Below are 13,277 nucleotides of genomic sequence, written 5' to 3'. Positions count from 1 at the left end.
ATAAGCATTAAATGATTGAAGGGCTGTTTTTAGTTCTAAAAATATTAGGACTGCATTTCAAAATACCTTCAATGTACCATAAGAAACATGAAAATCCTATTAACGCGCAATACAATAAGCATGCAGTTAAAAATGCATAAAATTACAGAAAGTAGATTAGTGGTTGCCTAGGAAACGGGAAATGACTGCTAATGGGTATGGGGTTCCTTCTGGGGCGATGAAAACATTCTAAAATTAATTGTGGTAATGGCCGCACAACCCTGCGAATATACTAAAACGATGAATCATTCACTTTAAACGGGGGAATTGTATAGCCTGTGAATTAATCTTAATAAAGATGTCAAATCACACACAGAACTGGTAGACAATAAAGAAGGAATCCCCTTTGGTAATGAAAGACTAAGCTAGGAACACACAGACATTTTATTTAAAATTGAATTATAGTTGATTTACAACGTTGTGTTAGTTTCAGGTGTACAGCAAGTGATTCAGTTATATTTACATATATATACACACATATATATATATGTTCTTTCTCAGATTCTTTTCCATTATAGGGTATTACAAGATACTGAATATAGTTCCTTGTGCTATACAGCAGGTCCTTGTTGGTTATCTATTTTATATATAGTACTGTGCATCTATTAATCCCAAACTCCTCATTTATCCCTCCCCTCCACCCCACTTTCCCCTTTGGTAACCATAGGTTTGTTTTCTATGTCTGTGGGTCTATTCCTGTTTTGTAAATAAGTACAATTGTCTCACTTTTTTAGATTCCACATATAAGTGATATCATATGGTATTTGTCTTTCTCTGTCTGACTGACTTCACTTAGTATGATAATCTCTAGGTCCACCCACCTTGCTGCAAATGGCACTATTTCATGCTTTTTTATGGCTGAGTAATATTCCATTATATATACGTACCGCATCTTCTTTATCCATTCATCTGTCAGTGGACATTTATAATAGGTTGCTTCCATGTCTTGGCTATTGTGAACAGTGCTGCAATGAACATTGTGCATATATCTTTTCATATTAGAGTTTTCCTAGACACTTTTATTTAATCAAATCCCTATATGCACCAGTGAGGTAAAGTTTTTTATGTTCAGTTCACAGATGAGGAAACTGAGGTTTCAGCAATATTTCACGGCTCCCTGATACTGCTGCTAGTTAATAACATTCTTTCAGGCATAACAGCATTAGAGGATCACAGAATAATAAATTTTCAAGTAACTGGCAAACAAAAAACATTTGTGAAACTATATTCTAAAGAGCTAAGTGAAACAAAGTCATGGGAAGGGGAAACTGGGGCTAGGATAGGTATTACATTAAAATGTTGCCAGCGCTGTAGGAAAGAAAAGAACATGCTAACAAGCCCTCATGGCAGGGGCACTGTGGCCAATTCAATCCAGGCAGAGAGAGCAGACGTGAAAGAGAAGAAATCTAGATAGATAAGAAAGTGAGTAACTTCTAGAGGATCTTGGGCCTGGAGAGGTAACTCCAGATAAAGCCTAAGGCCAGGGGAAAGGCTGAAAGAGACAGGAAACCAGGAGACAGAATGTGATACAAGTTTATAATACGACAGAGCAAAAGGGGCACATCAAGAAGAAAGGCTTGGTCTTCTTTTGGAGGCAAAGGAGGAAACATCACCCAGCAGCAGGGCAGCCCTGGTGGAATTCAAAAAAGACTGACTACACTGTCTATTCAACTGGCAATTCGAATTTTCTGAACGATTTTCGGATAGATATAGAATAGAATTCAAAAGAGAGTCACAGATACTAAAGAATTTGAAATGCTGATTCACAAAATGGGAAGCTCATATCCACACACTACTGCTTTGGGCCAGGGTACAGATAATAAACATGAAATGAGATAAAAGGTTCAATCCCTTCAGTAAAACTAATACAAAGCAGGGAGAAATATATTTCCTTGCCCACTGATTTGCCCATAAGACAAATAAATGAGATAGACCACAGGGAAAAAAGTCTCCTGTTCTAAAATACAATGTTTAATCAGTTCCTGATTGAGCAGCACAGGTACCTTTTCTTTTGGCAACAAAACGAGTGCGGATTCTTTTCCTTGCGTGGCCCTAGAAAGTCACAGTCAAATCAAAGTTCAGAGAAGCAAATGAGTTTCCCACTGAGTGCTGACATGTATACTTGAGCATTGATAATAAGGATGTTTACTTTGCTTGGAATATTTCTCTTCCCAATTTTTCTGTCTCTGGTCTCCACTAATCATTTTACCCTCTCTCATTTGCTAATATATGTTCACACTTTCACAGTGTTTTCATTACATTATCAAGCTGGCATCATGAATGAACACTAACGAGGATATGAATGCCTCAAGGGTGCACCCCTGGTAATTAAAACAGCTCAGGTGTGAATCACTTTGAAAAATCATAAAACCAGGAATGCATCATTTATCGTGCTATGATCAGAAGCCTGGATGAGGCTGGGACTGGTATTGCAATGGCTTGGAGAAGAGAAACCTTCCTTGAAAGTACGATGGATTAGGACAGCACTCCTTTACTGAGAACCTGAATGAGGGGAAAGCCAGGGTCACTGGAGGGCAGGCTGATGGCACAGAGAGAGAAGGGACAGACTCGGACTGAGCAGGAGTGGTCCAGCATGGGAAGGGTCAAACATGCCATGGTGAGAACAAGATATCAACCTGAAACACTAACAAAGGGGAAGGATTAAACACAGGCTGGTAAAGTCAAACAATGAACTATTGTATGGCCATTAAAAATGTTTAATTTTTAATTAAACATGGAGCCCTGGAGAGGGCTTCCCTGGTGGCGCAGTGGTTGAGAGTCCGCCTGCCGATGCAGGAGACGTGGGTTCGTGCCCCGGTCCGGGAAGATCCCACATGCCGCGGAGCGGCTGGGCCCGTGAGCCATGGCCGCTGAGCCTGCGCGTCCGGAGCCTGTGCTCCGCAACGGGAGAGGCCACAATAGTGAGAGGCCCGCGTACCGCAAAAAAAAAAAATATTTCTGTAGAATGTTTAATAATACAATAAATCCAAGTGTTCTAGGGCTATGAAAAAACAATGTAAAAGTGTATAAACTAGGGCTTCCCTGGTGGCGCAGGGGTTGAGAGTCCACCTGCCGATGCAGGGGACACGGGTTCGTGCCCCAGTCCGGGAAGTTCCCACATGCTGAGGAGCGGCTGGGCCCGTGAGCCATGGCCGCTGAGCCTGCGCATCCGGAGCCTGTGCTCCGCAACGGGAGAGGCCACAACAGTGAGAGGCCCACGTTATCGCAAAAAAAAAAAAAAAAAGTGTATAAACTATACAATCCCTATTATGTTAAAAAAATATATAATATAGTTTTAGGGAAAAAACTACTTTAAGGGCTTCCCTGGTGGCTCAGTGGTTGAGAATCCACCTGCCAATGCAGGAGACATGGGTTTGATCCCTAATTTTTTTAAAAAACAACTTTAAAATGGTAAATCTGCTGAGAAAAAAAGAACTTAAATTCAATGATTAAGGATCACTCAACTTTGGGGTATTGATATTTTGTACCACAGAAAACCAAAGACTATTTATCTGAAGAAAGAGTTGTTTTTCCTTCAAACTTGAACCAACTTCAAGCAAAACTTGAAAGGAAGGAGCTAACACCAGCTTACATACAAAAAAAACAGCTCTTCCAGCAAGAAGACAAACAGATATTCAATTCAGGTTATTAAAGTGGCTTTCTATTATATTTTGACACAGGATTTTGAATAAGATTGAATTTTTCACATATTGTACTCACGAAGGCATTACATGACTCAAATGGAATAAAACTGTGTTTGGGGGATGTTTTGGCTTAGATTCAATACAATTTATCCAAGCTAACAAGCAGTAGCAAGCACTACACAGAAAACGTGCCTACCACGTGCAGGGTTTTGAAGTGGAGGAAAAGATGATCAAACAGGTGTAGTCCTTAATCTCAAGGGACACCCAGGGGCTGACACAAACAGGTAGATCAAGTAGTTAAAATACAAGGGAGAAAGTGCAAATCATCACAAGTGAGGCTCAAAATACTAAGGAAGGATAATAAACGTCTTGTCAGAAACTACATCTATTATGCTCCTTCAGGTTAAAAAAAAAAAAAGGTCCATTAGGCTATTTTATGGTCAATCACACCACACCAATAAGATCAAAGATTCCTATGAGACATCACTTAAGAATGGATTATTCAGAGAAACTGTTAAGAAGGTCGTTTCTGAATTTTCTCAGGAAATTCACCAACATTTAGATCAATGCTCTGAGTTCTTCCAGGCTCAGCTAAGAAAAAAGATATGGGCAACACTAATGAACGCATATCTTGGATGAAGAGAATACGGCCAACTGCCTATTTGTTAACGTTTTCCATCTTCTATAGTAATAAATCGATAGCACCCCTAGCCAAGGATTGATCTTTCTGGAGAAAGAGCAAGAAATGAAGGAACACAGTCACTGACACAGCATTTAAAAAAGTAATCTGAGGGGCTTCCCTGGTGGTGCAGTGGTTGAGAGTCCGCCTGCCGATGCTGGGGAAACGGGTTCGTGCCCCGGTCCGGGAAGATCCCACATGCCGCGGAGCAGCTAGGCCCGTGAGCCATGGCCACCAAGCCTGCACGTTCGGAGCCTGTGCTCCGCAACAGGAGAGGCCACAACAGTGAGAGGCCCGCGTACCGCAAAAAAAAAAAAAAAAAAAAAAGGTAATCTGAGTTACCAGATCACAATCACTCAAGAAACTGGTAAAGACTCTCTCTTGGTAACCAGAAAGCTCATCAACACCTCTTTGGCTTTACAATTTTAGAGTAATGACAGGCCTAATTTGTGAGTCTTTTTCTATATAATCTGAACAAATCACATTGTACTGTGTCGTTTCCCCCTGAATATTCTGCACCGTCCCCAGTCAAACCACACTACCAACTCCACGATGCCCCAAATCAGCCTGAGTCCTAAGATGGAGGAAGTGTCCATTAGGGAAACGTCACAGAGACTCCAAGCCCTTCCACAAGGGAACATTTTGTTTGGAGATACCACATTGTGAAAACAGTCATTGTGTGACTTTTTGTTGTAACATACGCAGGGTATCTTAGAATTGTTCATATGAATGTCAATATAAAACCATGTCAGGGTCTGCCGTGGATTTGAAGCCTGAAGAAGTGTGAAGGTCAACACAGCACATCCTGGGCTATCGTACACTACTTGCCCAGTGCCCTTCATGCCACACTTACCTTTAAGAGCGCTGGCTTTTCTCTCTGGTTGGCATGAGAGCCCGTGTTTGATCTGATGCTGACAGAGGATATAAGGTGCTGGGGCAAGATTCAAGGCCCTTAATAGAGAAGGGGTTGGGATACCCAAAGGAGGAGATGCACTGAAAACAATGCACAGGCCGTTTGATTGTAAGGGAGGAATTTTATTTTTTATCCTTTTTTTGTTTTAATCTATTTTTGGCTGCATTGGGTCTTCGTTGCTGCACACGGTCTTTCTCTAGTTGCGGCGAGCAGGGGCTACTCTTTGTTGCGGTGCACGGGCTTCTCATTGCGGTGGCTTCTCCTGCTGCAGAGCATGGGCTCTAGGCGCACGGGCTTCAGTAGTTGTGGCGTGCGGGCTCAGCAGTTGTGGCTCCCAGGCTCTAGAGCAGTAGCAAGCACTACATAGAAAATGTGCCTACCACGGCTCAGCAGCTGCGGCGCACGGGCTTAGTTGCTCCACGGCATGTGGGATCTTCCCGGACCAGGGCTCGAACCCATGTCCCCGGCATTGGCAGGCAGATTCTTAACCACTGCACCACCAGGGAAGTCCCAGGGAGGAATTTTAAGACACCCATCAATGTGATTTGAAATAAATTAAATCAAAACAAGACAAAAAAATGGCTCCTAATCTTCTAAGGTGACATATAATGGCACTTTGGGTGCATACTCATTATAAGTAAAGGGGAAAAAAAGGACTTTATCTCTTATCCTCAATAACACTTAAGATGACCAAACTGTCATAAACCACTATCGAGAGATTTTTGAAGGGTGGGGGAGGGACCTGAGTCACCAGTGAATCTGATGTATTTCCACCCAGAATCTGTGTCCAACAAACTGCTGCAGGGGCTGGGCCCTGCAGTGCTACTCATCACAGTACGATATTTATTTTGGAGAGTTTGTTTCGAGGAATTGCCAAAGGACTTTTCCACGAGAGGAGGGGGGCGCATCATCGAGTAACAGAGGAAACTCAAGAGAAGAAATAACCCAAGCACGGGATGCACATCTGCTGAGGCCCCACAACACTCCAGACAATTTAAATATTGAGGTTCGGTCTTTGCATAGATGAAGAAGTCACTGTTAGGCCCCAGCCAGATTTCAGGCATTTAGAAATATAGTGATCGCTGTCAAATTTAATAGTGCAGAAGGGCTTACCTTGCCGCCAAACATTTTCTAATATATTCTAAATATGCATGAGCTACAACATGTACTTTGGCATCTGTAAGCACAATTTAAGATTAAAATGGCATAATTCAGGAACTTTAGGATGAGCGTGTCTCTCCACCTAGATAGGCTTGGGTTCCAAAGTGTTTCTAGCTCCTATGAGAGTGGCCTTGCATCTTCAAAAGAGATCATCTCTCGTGTTCAAGCTTCTCACACACACTCAATGCATACTGTTTCCTACCGGCTGCCCCAAACAGCTAAGTGCAAAGCAAGATGGTAAGACCCGAGAGTAGATTCCCTGGCAACTCCCACACAGTTATGCAAAAACATAACGGAGCACCTGCCGATCCCTGCATTTTAGCTCCACGAGCTGAACGAGATATTAAATTCTCATATTAATCCAGACGAAGAAACACAAGGCCTAATTCTGAAAACTGTCTGAACTGCCTACCGTGTAAGGAGCAAGAGAAACCATCAGTGTCTCCCAGAACATGCTGCACCCCCATGGTCTCCATCTGAGTAAATGCTTTGTGTGTGGAGAGGACAGGCAAAGCTCTCCCCCAGCCACTTCTTTAAGCTGCTCTTTTGGACATTCTTTAGATTTTATTGCTACTGTTTGCCAACAACCTTGGTCAGAGGCCACACACACATTCCTGGTGTTCGTTCAACATTGCAAAGTACAGCGGTGCTGGGTGGGGACCCGAGGCTGCCCCATCAGCCACTCCACTTGTTCAGCTCAGCAGCTAAGGACTCAGCTCTTCCATTGTCACCAAGCCCTACAGAGAGGTCCCCGCAGTGTGCTCGAGCCGCTGACCAGCCGCCTCCTTGGGAGAAGTGCTTACTCAGTTCATCACCTCAAGAGTTCTGGATCGGAAACCTCTCTTTTCGGCATGTGACCAAAAAGGACATTTGAGAAAAAGGGAACTCCTGGATGAATCCCAAAGCGAAGTAGAAGAGACAGCCACCTTCCTTCAGCTCCTGGACCCCAGGAAACAAGCAAGACCTATCAGGTGTCTGGACACAATGGCATGGACCATCCCCCGTAAGTTCTTGGCGTAATTTTCTGAAGTAGCTCCAGGGTCCCAGTAGCTTCCATGCTACCACTTCCCCAGGCCCCCAGCCTCCAACTCCCAGCCCTGAGTCCAGCTTTTTAGCCAGATGTGTCTAATAAAAGGACATCAGGTCATCCCTGTCATGGAATCCCATCGGCACCTCCCACCCACCCCATCAGTACCAACAGGGGCTGACCCCGACCCAGCACCACTTTCTCTCTGGAAAGCATCTTCGACAGCCTGGCACTGCGGCTGACTACGCATCAAAGACTTGGGAAGAGCATCAAGTATGCACAGGTCCAAGCAATTTAAAATTAAAATGCTACATGACCAGAGTAGACTTGGAAAGTCTTATTTCAAAAAGTTTCAGCACTTCACTTTTCACCAAAGAAGCTCTAAACTAAATAAGAGATGCCTCTACGGTGCCAGGTACTAGGCTAGGGGCTCTGTAAACATCACCTCACTTAATCTTAAAAACCACCCTGAGCCTGACAGCTACCAGGATTTCACAAATAATGAAAGTGCAGCACAGGGAGGCTACACACCTGGGCCCCATTTACACAGGTGTGTCAGTGCCAGGATTCAAACTCAGGTCCAAAATTCCTACCTGTCCACTATAAACAGCAAGGCCAAGAAGCACTGTGGAGTCCAAAGTCTGTAGACCTGGCTCCCCAAGTTACTGGCTGGCTGTATGACCTCATGCAAGCTGCTTAACTGCTCTATGCCTCAGTTTCTCCATCTGTAAAAGCGGGTCATAATAGTACCCATCCCTCACAGAAGTGCAGTGACAATTATATGAGTGAATCGAGGTCAAATATGTAGAACAGTGCCTGGCATGTAAGAAATGGTTAATAAATGTCAGTTATAATTATTACTATTATCTCACCATAAAGCACTCCCTCCTATATATCCAAGCTACTTAAACTTTTCAAGTGTAAGAAATGAAGATCCAGTTACAACATCTTGCTGCCCTTGGATTATACTGTTAGGATGAAGCTAAGTGCTACACGAGAACCATGCCCATACATTTCAAGACTTCTGTTATTTTCAAAAGCAGAGAAAGACCACAAACAAAAAGACATTATTACACATAAATCAACAGACTGCTGAGACCAAATGCTTACAGGACCTGGAGAGGTCCTTACATGTTAGTTAACGTTACATGTTAGTTAACAAGTCCAGTCACCCCAGTCTACCCAGTACTCGAGCTACTATCCAAACACAGCAAGTAAATTCGAAAGCAGTATTTCCTACTCATCAAATCATCGAAAACAAAATAAAGCAAGAGTGAACTAAAACATACATGAAAGGGCTGGAAGGATTTCGGGGAAGCTCAGTGACCCGGCAAGGGCAAAGTCAGTCAAGACTGCAGGGTGGGCCGAGCCTGGTCCTGAGAGGCACACAAGTGGGAGGGGAGGCCAGGAGGCCCGCCCAGGAGGAGGGCTGAGCCCACGCAGGCAGAGAACGGTTCTGGGAAGCGGCCCTTCAAGGGCTGCCTGGCTCAGGCCAGTGGGTGCTGCCCTGGGGCCCGGCTCCTCCAGGCCTGGCACTGTGATGACCAGCAGCAGAGGCCTGGGCACTCCAGATGCCAAAGGGACTCAATTAGGGCTCCGGGCTCTCTTCCAGGGCCCACAGCCTGGGAGTCTAATTATGAGAAAGGAAGGAGAGCGGGTGATGCAACTGCCCACGTCTCTCCCCCTTGGCCTTGAACCGAGAGCCTCCACCTCTCAAACGGGTCAGCTTCCAAACATGTACTTGCAGGTCAGCGGTGGAAGCTCAGAGCGCATCTCTGCACACACGGGGGCAACACTGCGCATGTGGCCGAGTCTCCGGATCACCCCACGAGTCTGCTCGACCCCCAGCAGCCTGGATGTGTCTTCCTGAAGCCTCCAGCAGCTGGCCACTGCTTACAGAACGAGGCACAGGCCTCGGAGGGGCACAACTGGGGCTCTCCTAATCTGGGCATCTTCTACTAAAAGCATCAACATTTTCTACAGGTTTTGGCAGCTTGCGAAGTGCTGCCTCGTATCTCACGCCACCCACAGAACCGCCCATGGGGCAATCAGTCATTCGAGCTGAACTTGAGAAGGACAATATGGTACGTAAGGCGACCGAGCCACAGCTCACATCCAGCCTCCCTGGCTGCAAGTCTGGTGTCTGGTCTAACCTCTGCCCTGAACTGCAGTGGCCTTTCCGACCTCAGTCCCCACACCCACAGCCTCAGGGAACCATCTGCTCCACACCAGGCACTGACTGCCTCCAGCATCTCTCTCCGGCTAGCAACAGCTCACTCACCCCAAATGTCACAACCTCTCGGAAGCCTTTTTACCCAATCAATATCCTATAGTGAACCTTAATGGAAAAGAATATGAAAAAGAATATGCATTTACGCATATGTATGTATAACTGAACCACTTCGCTGTACACCAGAAACTAACACAACATTGTAAATCAACGATACTTCAATTTAAAAAGAACAAGGTGTATTCCTCTCCCACCACACATACAAGATTTGGAACTGATTGCCATTATGAAGTATCAATATATCTAAGAACCACACAGACCAAAGGTCTAAGGACGTCACACTCTTTCCCATGCATGCTTGCCAGGCAAAAATGAGGACTGCACAGGACACTGGAACAAGCTCAGTACAGAGCAGCAAGGCTGGTGAGGAGCCCTGATCACACCCCAGGAAGAACCGAAAGGGAGTTAGATTTGCAGGGATTGTCAAATAGCTTACAAGTATCTGAAGACCTATCACGTGGTAAAAGAATCAGACTTGCTCAGTAGGGTCCAACCAAAGAAAGAAAAAAGTCCCTCTATATATTCAACTAAAACGTGATGGGGTCCTCTGGGGATACGGTGAAGTCCCTGCTCAAGCACAGGGCAGATGACTGCTTAGTGCGGTTTCCTGACGGGAACTGATGGATTAGATGGGAAGTGGATCTAGAAAGTGCCTGTCTGACCCCGAGATTCTGCAAGTTCAATTTCCCTCAGCATGCTCTTTCTCCCACTCAAAATCTACCCAGGTTCTTAGATAACAGCCTGTGACACGTGCTTTGGTCTGTAATTAGCTAGCACCAAGTACGGTGTCTGCAAGAGGCAGCAAAGCAATCTCTCGTTATCTGGGGTCAGAATTCAGCATCCAAAATTCAAGTCAGAATGTGATGTCACAGCCCCTGGTGAATGAGAAGAAAAATAAGGAAGCACTGACCAAGTCAGGTGGCAAAAACATAGCACGACTTTTCACAGGTATCGGAAGGAAGGAGAAAAGAAAGAGTTTGGCAAGACAGAATCACCAACTTGGCTTCTTCACAAGGACGCGGGCGTCAATATATTAAGTTCTTCAAGAAAGGATCGTGTCCTCCCTCAGGAGTTACAAAGAACTTTTAAGATACGGAATTTTAATTGATTCCTATCAATACTTTCCATGCTAATAGGAGGTTTCTGTTCTGTTTTGAAATCCAAAGATCTGACCTCATAGATGAAAATAGCACTATGAGTGGGAATTGTTACTGAGTCCAAGCTCGCACTGCTTGCCGCACAACAGGCCAATAAATCGAGAGATGAGGTGTTGGGGCAAGGAATGGTGACTTTATTCGGAAAGCCAGCAGACCGAGAAGATGGTGGACTCGTGTTCCAACGAACCATCTTGCCTGAGTCAGAATTCAGGCTTCTTTTATACTTAAAAGGGAGGGGGTCAAGTCAAGCATTTCCTGGTTCTGGTCAGTCTCCAGAGGGGATGTGTTAATTCCTCCCTTCCTGCAGTCCTTCATTCACAGGTGGGCCTGGTCAGGACATTTCCTGTGAGCTAAACAAAGGTATTTTAGCTTGACGCTCATTACCTGGGAGGCAGGGTTCCCAGACATGGGCCATTATGTAGAATTTAAGCTTATAGGCAACATCCCTTTAGTGATTAATGTGTAATGGAATACTACGGTCCTTCCCTAGTACAGAATAGCAGGTCCAGGTGAGGCGGGCCACAGCCTTAAGGCTGGCATGATAACCCCAAGGGTCACAGGAACGGAGAATTCGGAATCTGACCTTGGGAGATGCATCCTGGCATCCAATCACCATCCTTATACCGGTGACGGTTGAGCTGGAGAAGCCAGAGAGTACCTCACACAACCGCACCTGCTCAAGCCCTTTCCAGCGCCCAGAGGCTCCCACCTAAACTGGGCTCAACCTTCCCCACTGCCGGGAACACACTCACGTCTCCCGAGAATACACACGTGGATTACACGTCTGTAAGGACAAGAACAAGAACAAGAAGAAGAGAGAATGAATTCTTTGTGTAGCCATTCTTCCCACCCATTATAAAGAAGCACATTCCATAGGACCTAGGATGCAAACAAGAAGCGAAAGGGCATTTAGTTCTAGTCAATGAGATTCTGGTACTTGGCCAGGTGGCCATTTGTCTACTAATCCTGAGTGAACCACAGAAAACTGAACCAACCGCTCCTCCGTCCACGAGCCCGGCAGGACCTGGATGCTGCCCAGCAACCACCCGAGCGCTGGCCGGCCGCTCGCCCTCCCCAGCGCCTTTAGGAGGACACGCTTTCACTGCTCCAGGTCGCTTACCTGAGAGCACAATGGAGATGCCAACAGTGTTTCTGGCTCTCAAAATGCCAAAGCCACCTTTCTGATTAGGCCACAGCAAGACACAGAACAAGCCTCGTCCTATTTCTCCCTGACCTTGTCCAGTCCGAGGGTGGACTTCATTCAAGGGTACTGGCTCTAGCTTTTGGCAGGCCTTTATTTTAGTGTCGCCCATTTGTTTGGACACTCAACAAGCAAGTTTAAACCACATTCCCTGCTCTCTCACTGGCGTCTGAGTCTTTGCTGCTGCTGCGTCTTCCCCAACTCCTCTGCAATTTTCCTCCCTCAATTGCTATGTTCTTCTTGTCAAGGAGCCGTACCCCTCACCAGCCATCTGACACTTTAACGGTGGATGCACTGTTCCTAACAGGACCTAGAAATATACAGCTAGGTTAACAACCAAGAGCAAACGGTCTCTCAATCCATGACAAGTGCAGTGATTATATTTTCTTTCACAAGTCTTAGTTCAAGATAATTATTGACAAAAACCTAAATATGTTTGACACGCTCCATTCAAAAAGGAAAAGAACAGAATGGTCTCGCAACATTGAAAAGAAATTTTTTTTAAGGTTTTAAAAGCCTAGCATTAGAAGGCAAAGCATTAACCTTAGAGTCTTTCCAAAGTCAGCCTCTCAATGGACCAGACAGCTACTGAAAAAAATGTCCCCTTTACAGCCGTCTTTAATAGCATAGAGGTCTGCACAAAATCTAAGAAAGGCAGCCAGGGCCCGACAACCTAGAAAAGAGCAGAGAGAGAAAATGAAAATGGGAAACGCAAGTGGTGACTTCTCAGATGGTCATCGGGACAGTCCAGTATTCTCAGAGTAAATGAGGATACGAAATGGACAGGCACAGCCACCAGAAATCGCGTGGCCCTCAGGGTGGAGGGGGCACTCCTGAGCCTTTCAACCTAGGAGGCCCGGTGCCGAGGGCCCAGGATACTCTGAGGGGCTCAAAAATATATTCATTTAAGATCAAAAGAAAAAAATGAATATAAGATTATATATCACACTCATAAAATATAGCTGGTAATGTTTTTATGAAGGAAGGGGCGCATGAAGGAAAAGGGCCTGCAGCGGGCCCCAGGACAGTCATGCCCAGCTCCGTCCACAGAGGAAACACAGATGCCAGTGAGGCTGGTTACCCAGGGCCCGCAGCAGACACACGGGGACCCAGGGGACGGTGACACAAATGACCTTCTGCAGTGAGGGCTCCACTCTGCAGATTAC

The 13,277-nt window shown here is 45.4% G+C and overlaps 1 protein-coding gene across 2 annotated transcripts in view; it reads right to left on the bottom strand.

Moving 5' to 3' along the window:
* Positions 1-13,277, bottom strand: part of LRRC1 (leucine rich repeat containing 1) — a 126,897-nt gene that overhangs the window by 89,407 nt on the left and 24,213 nt on the right. The window lies entirely within an intron of this gene.

This window comes from Tursiops truncatus, chromosome 10 (assembly GCF_011762595.2).
Source record: "Tursiops truncatus isolate mTurTru1 chromosome 10, mTurTru1.mat.Y, whole genome shotgun sequence".
Taxonomy (NCBI): Eukaryota; Metazoa; Chordata; class Mammalia; order Artiodactyla; family Delphinidae; genus Tursiops; species Tursiops truncatus.
Note: the sequence above shows the minus strand (reverse complement) of the source record. Positions and strands in the feature narration are given on the sequence as shown.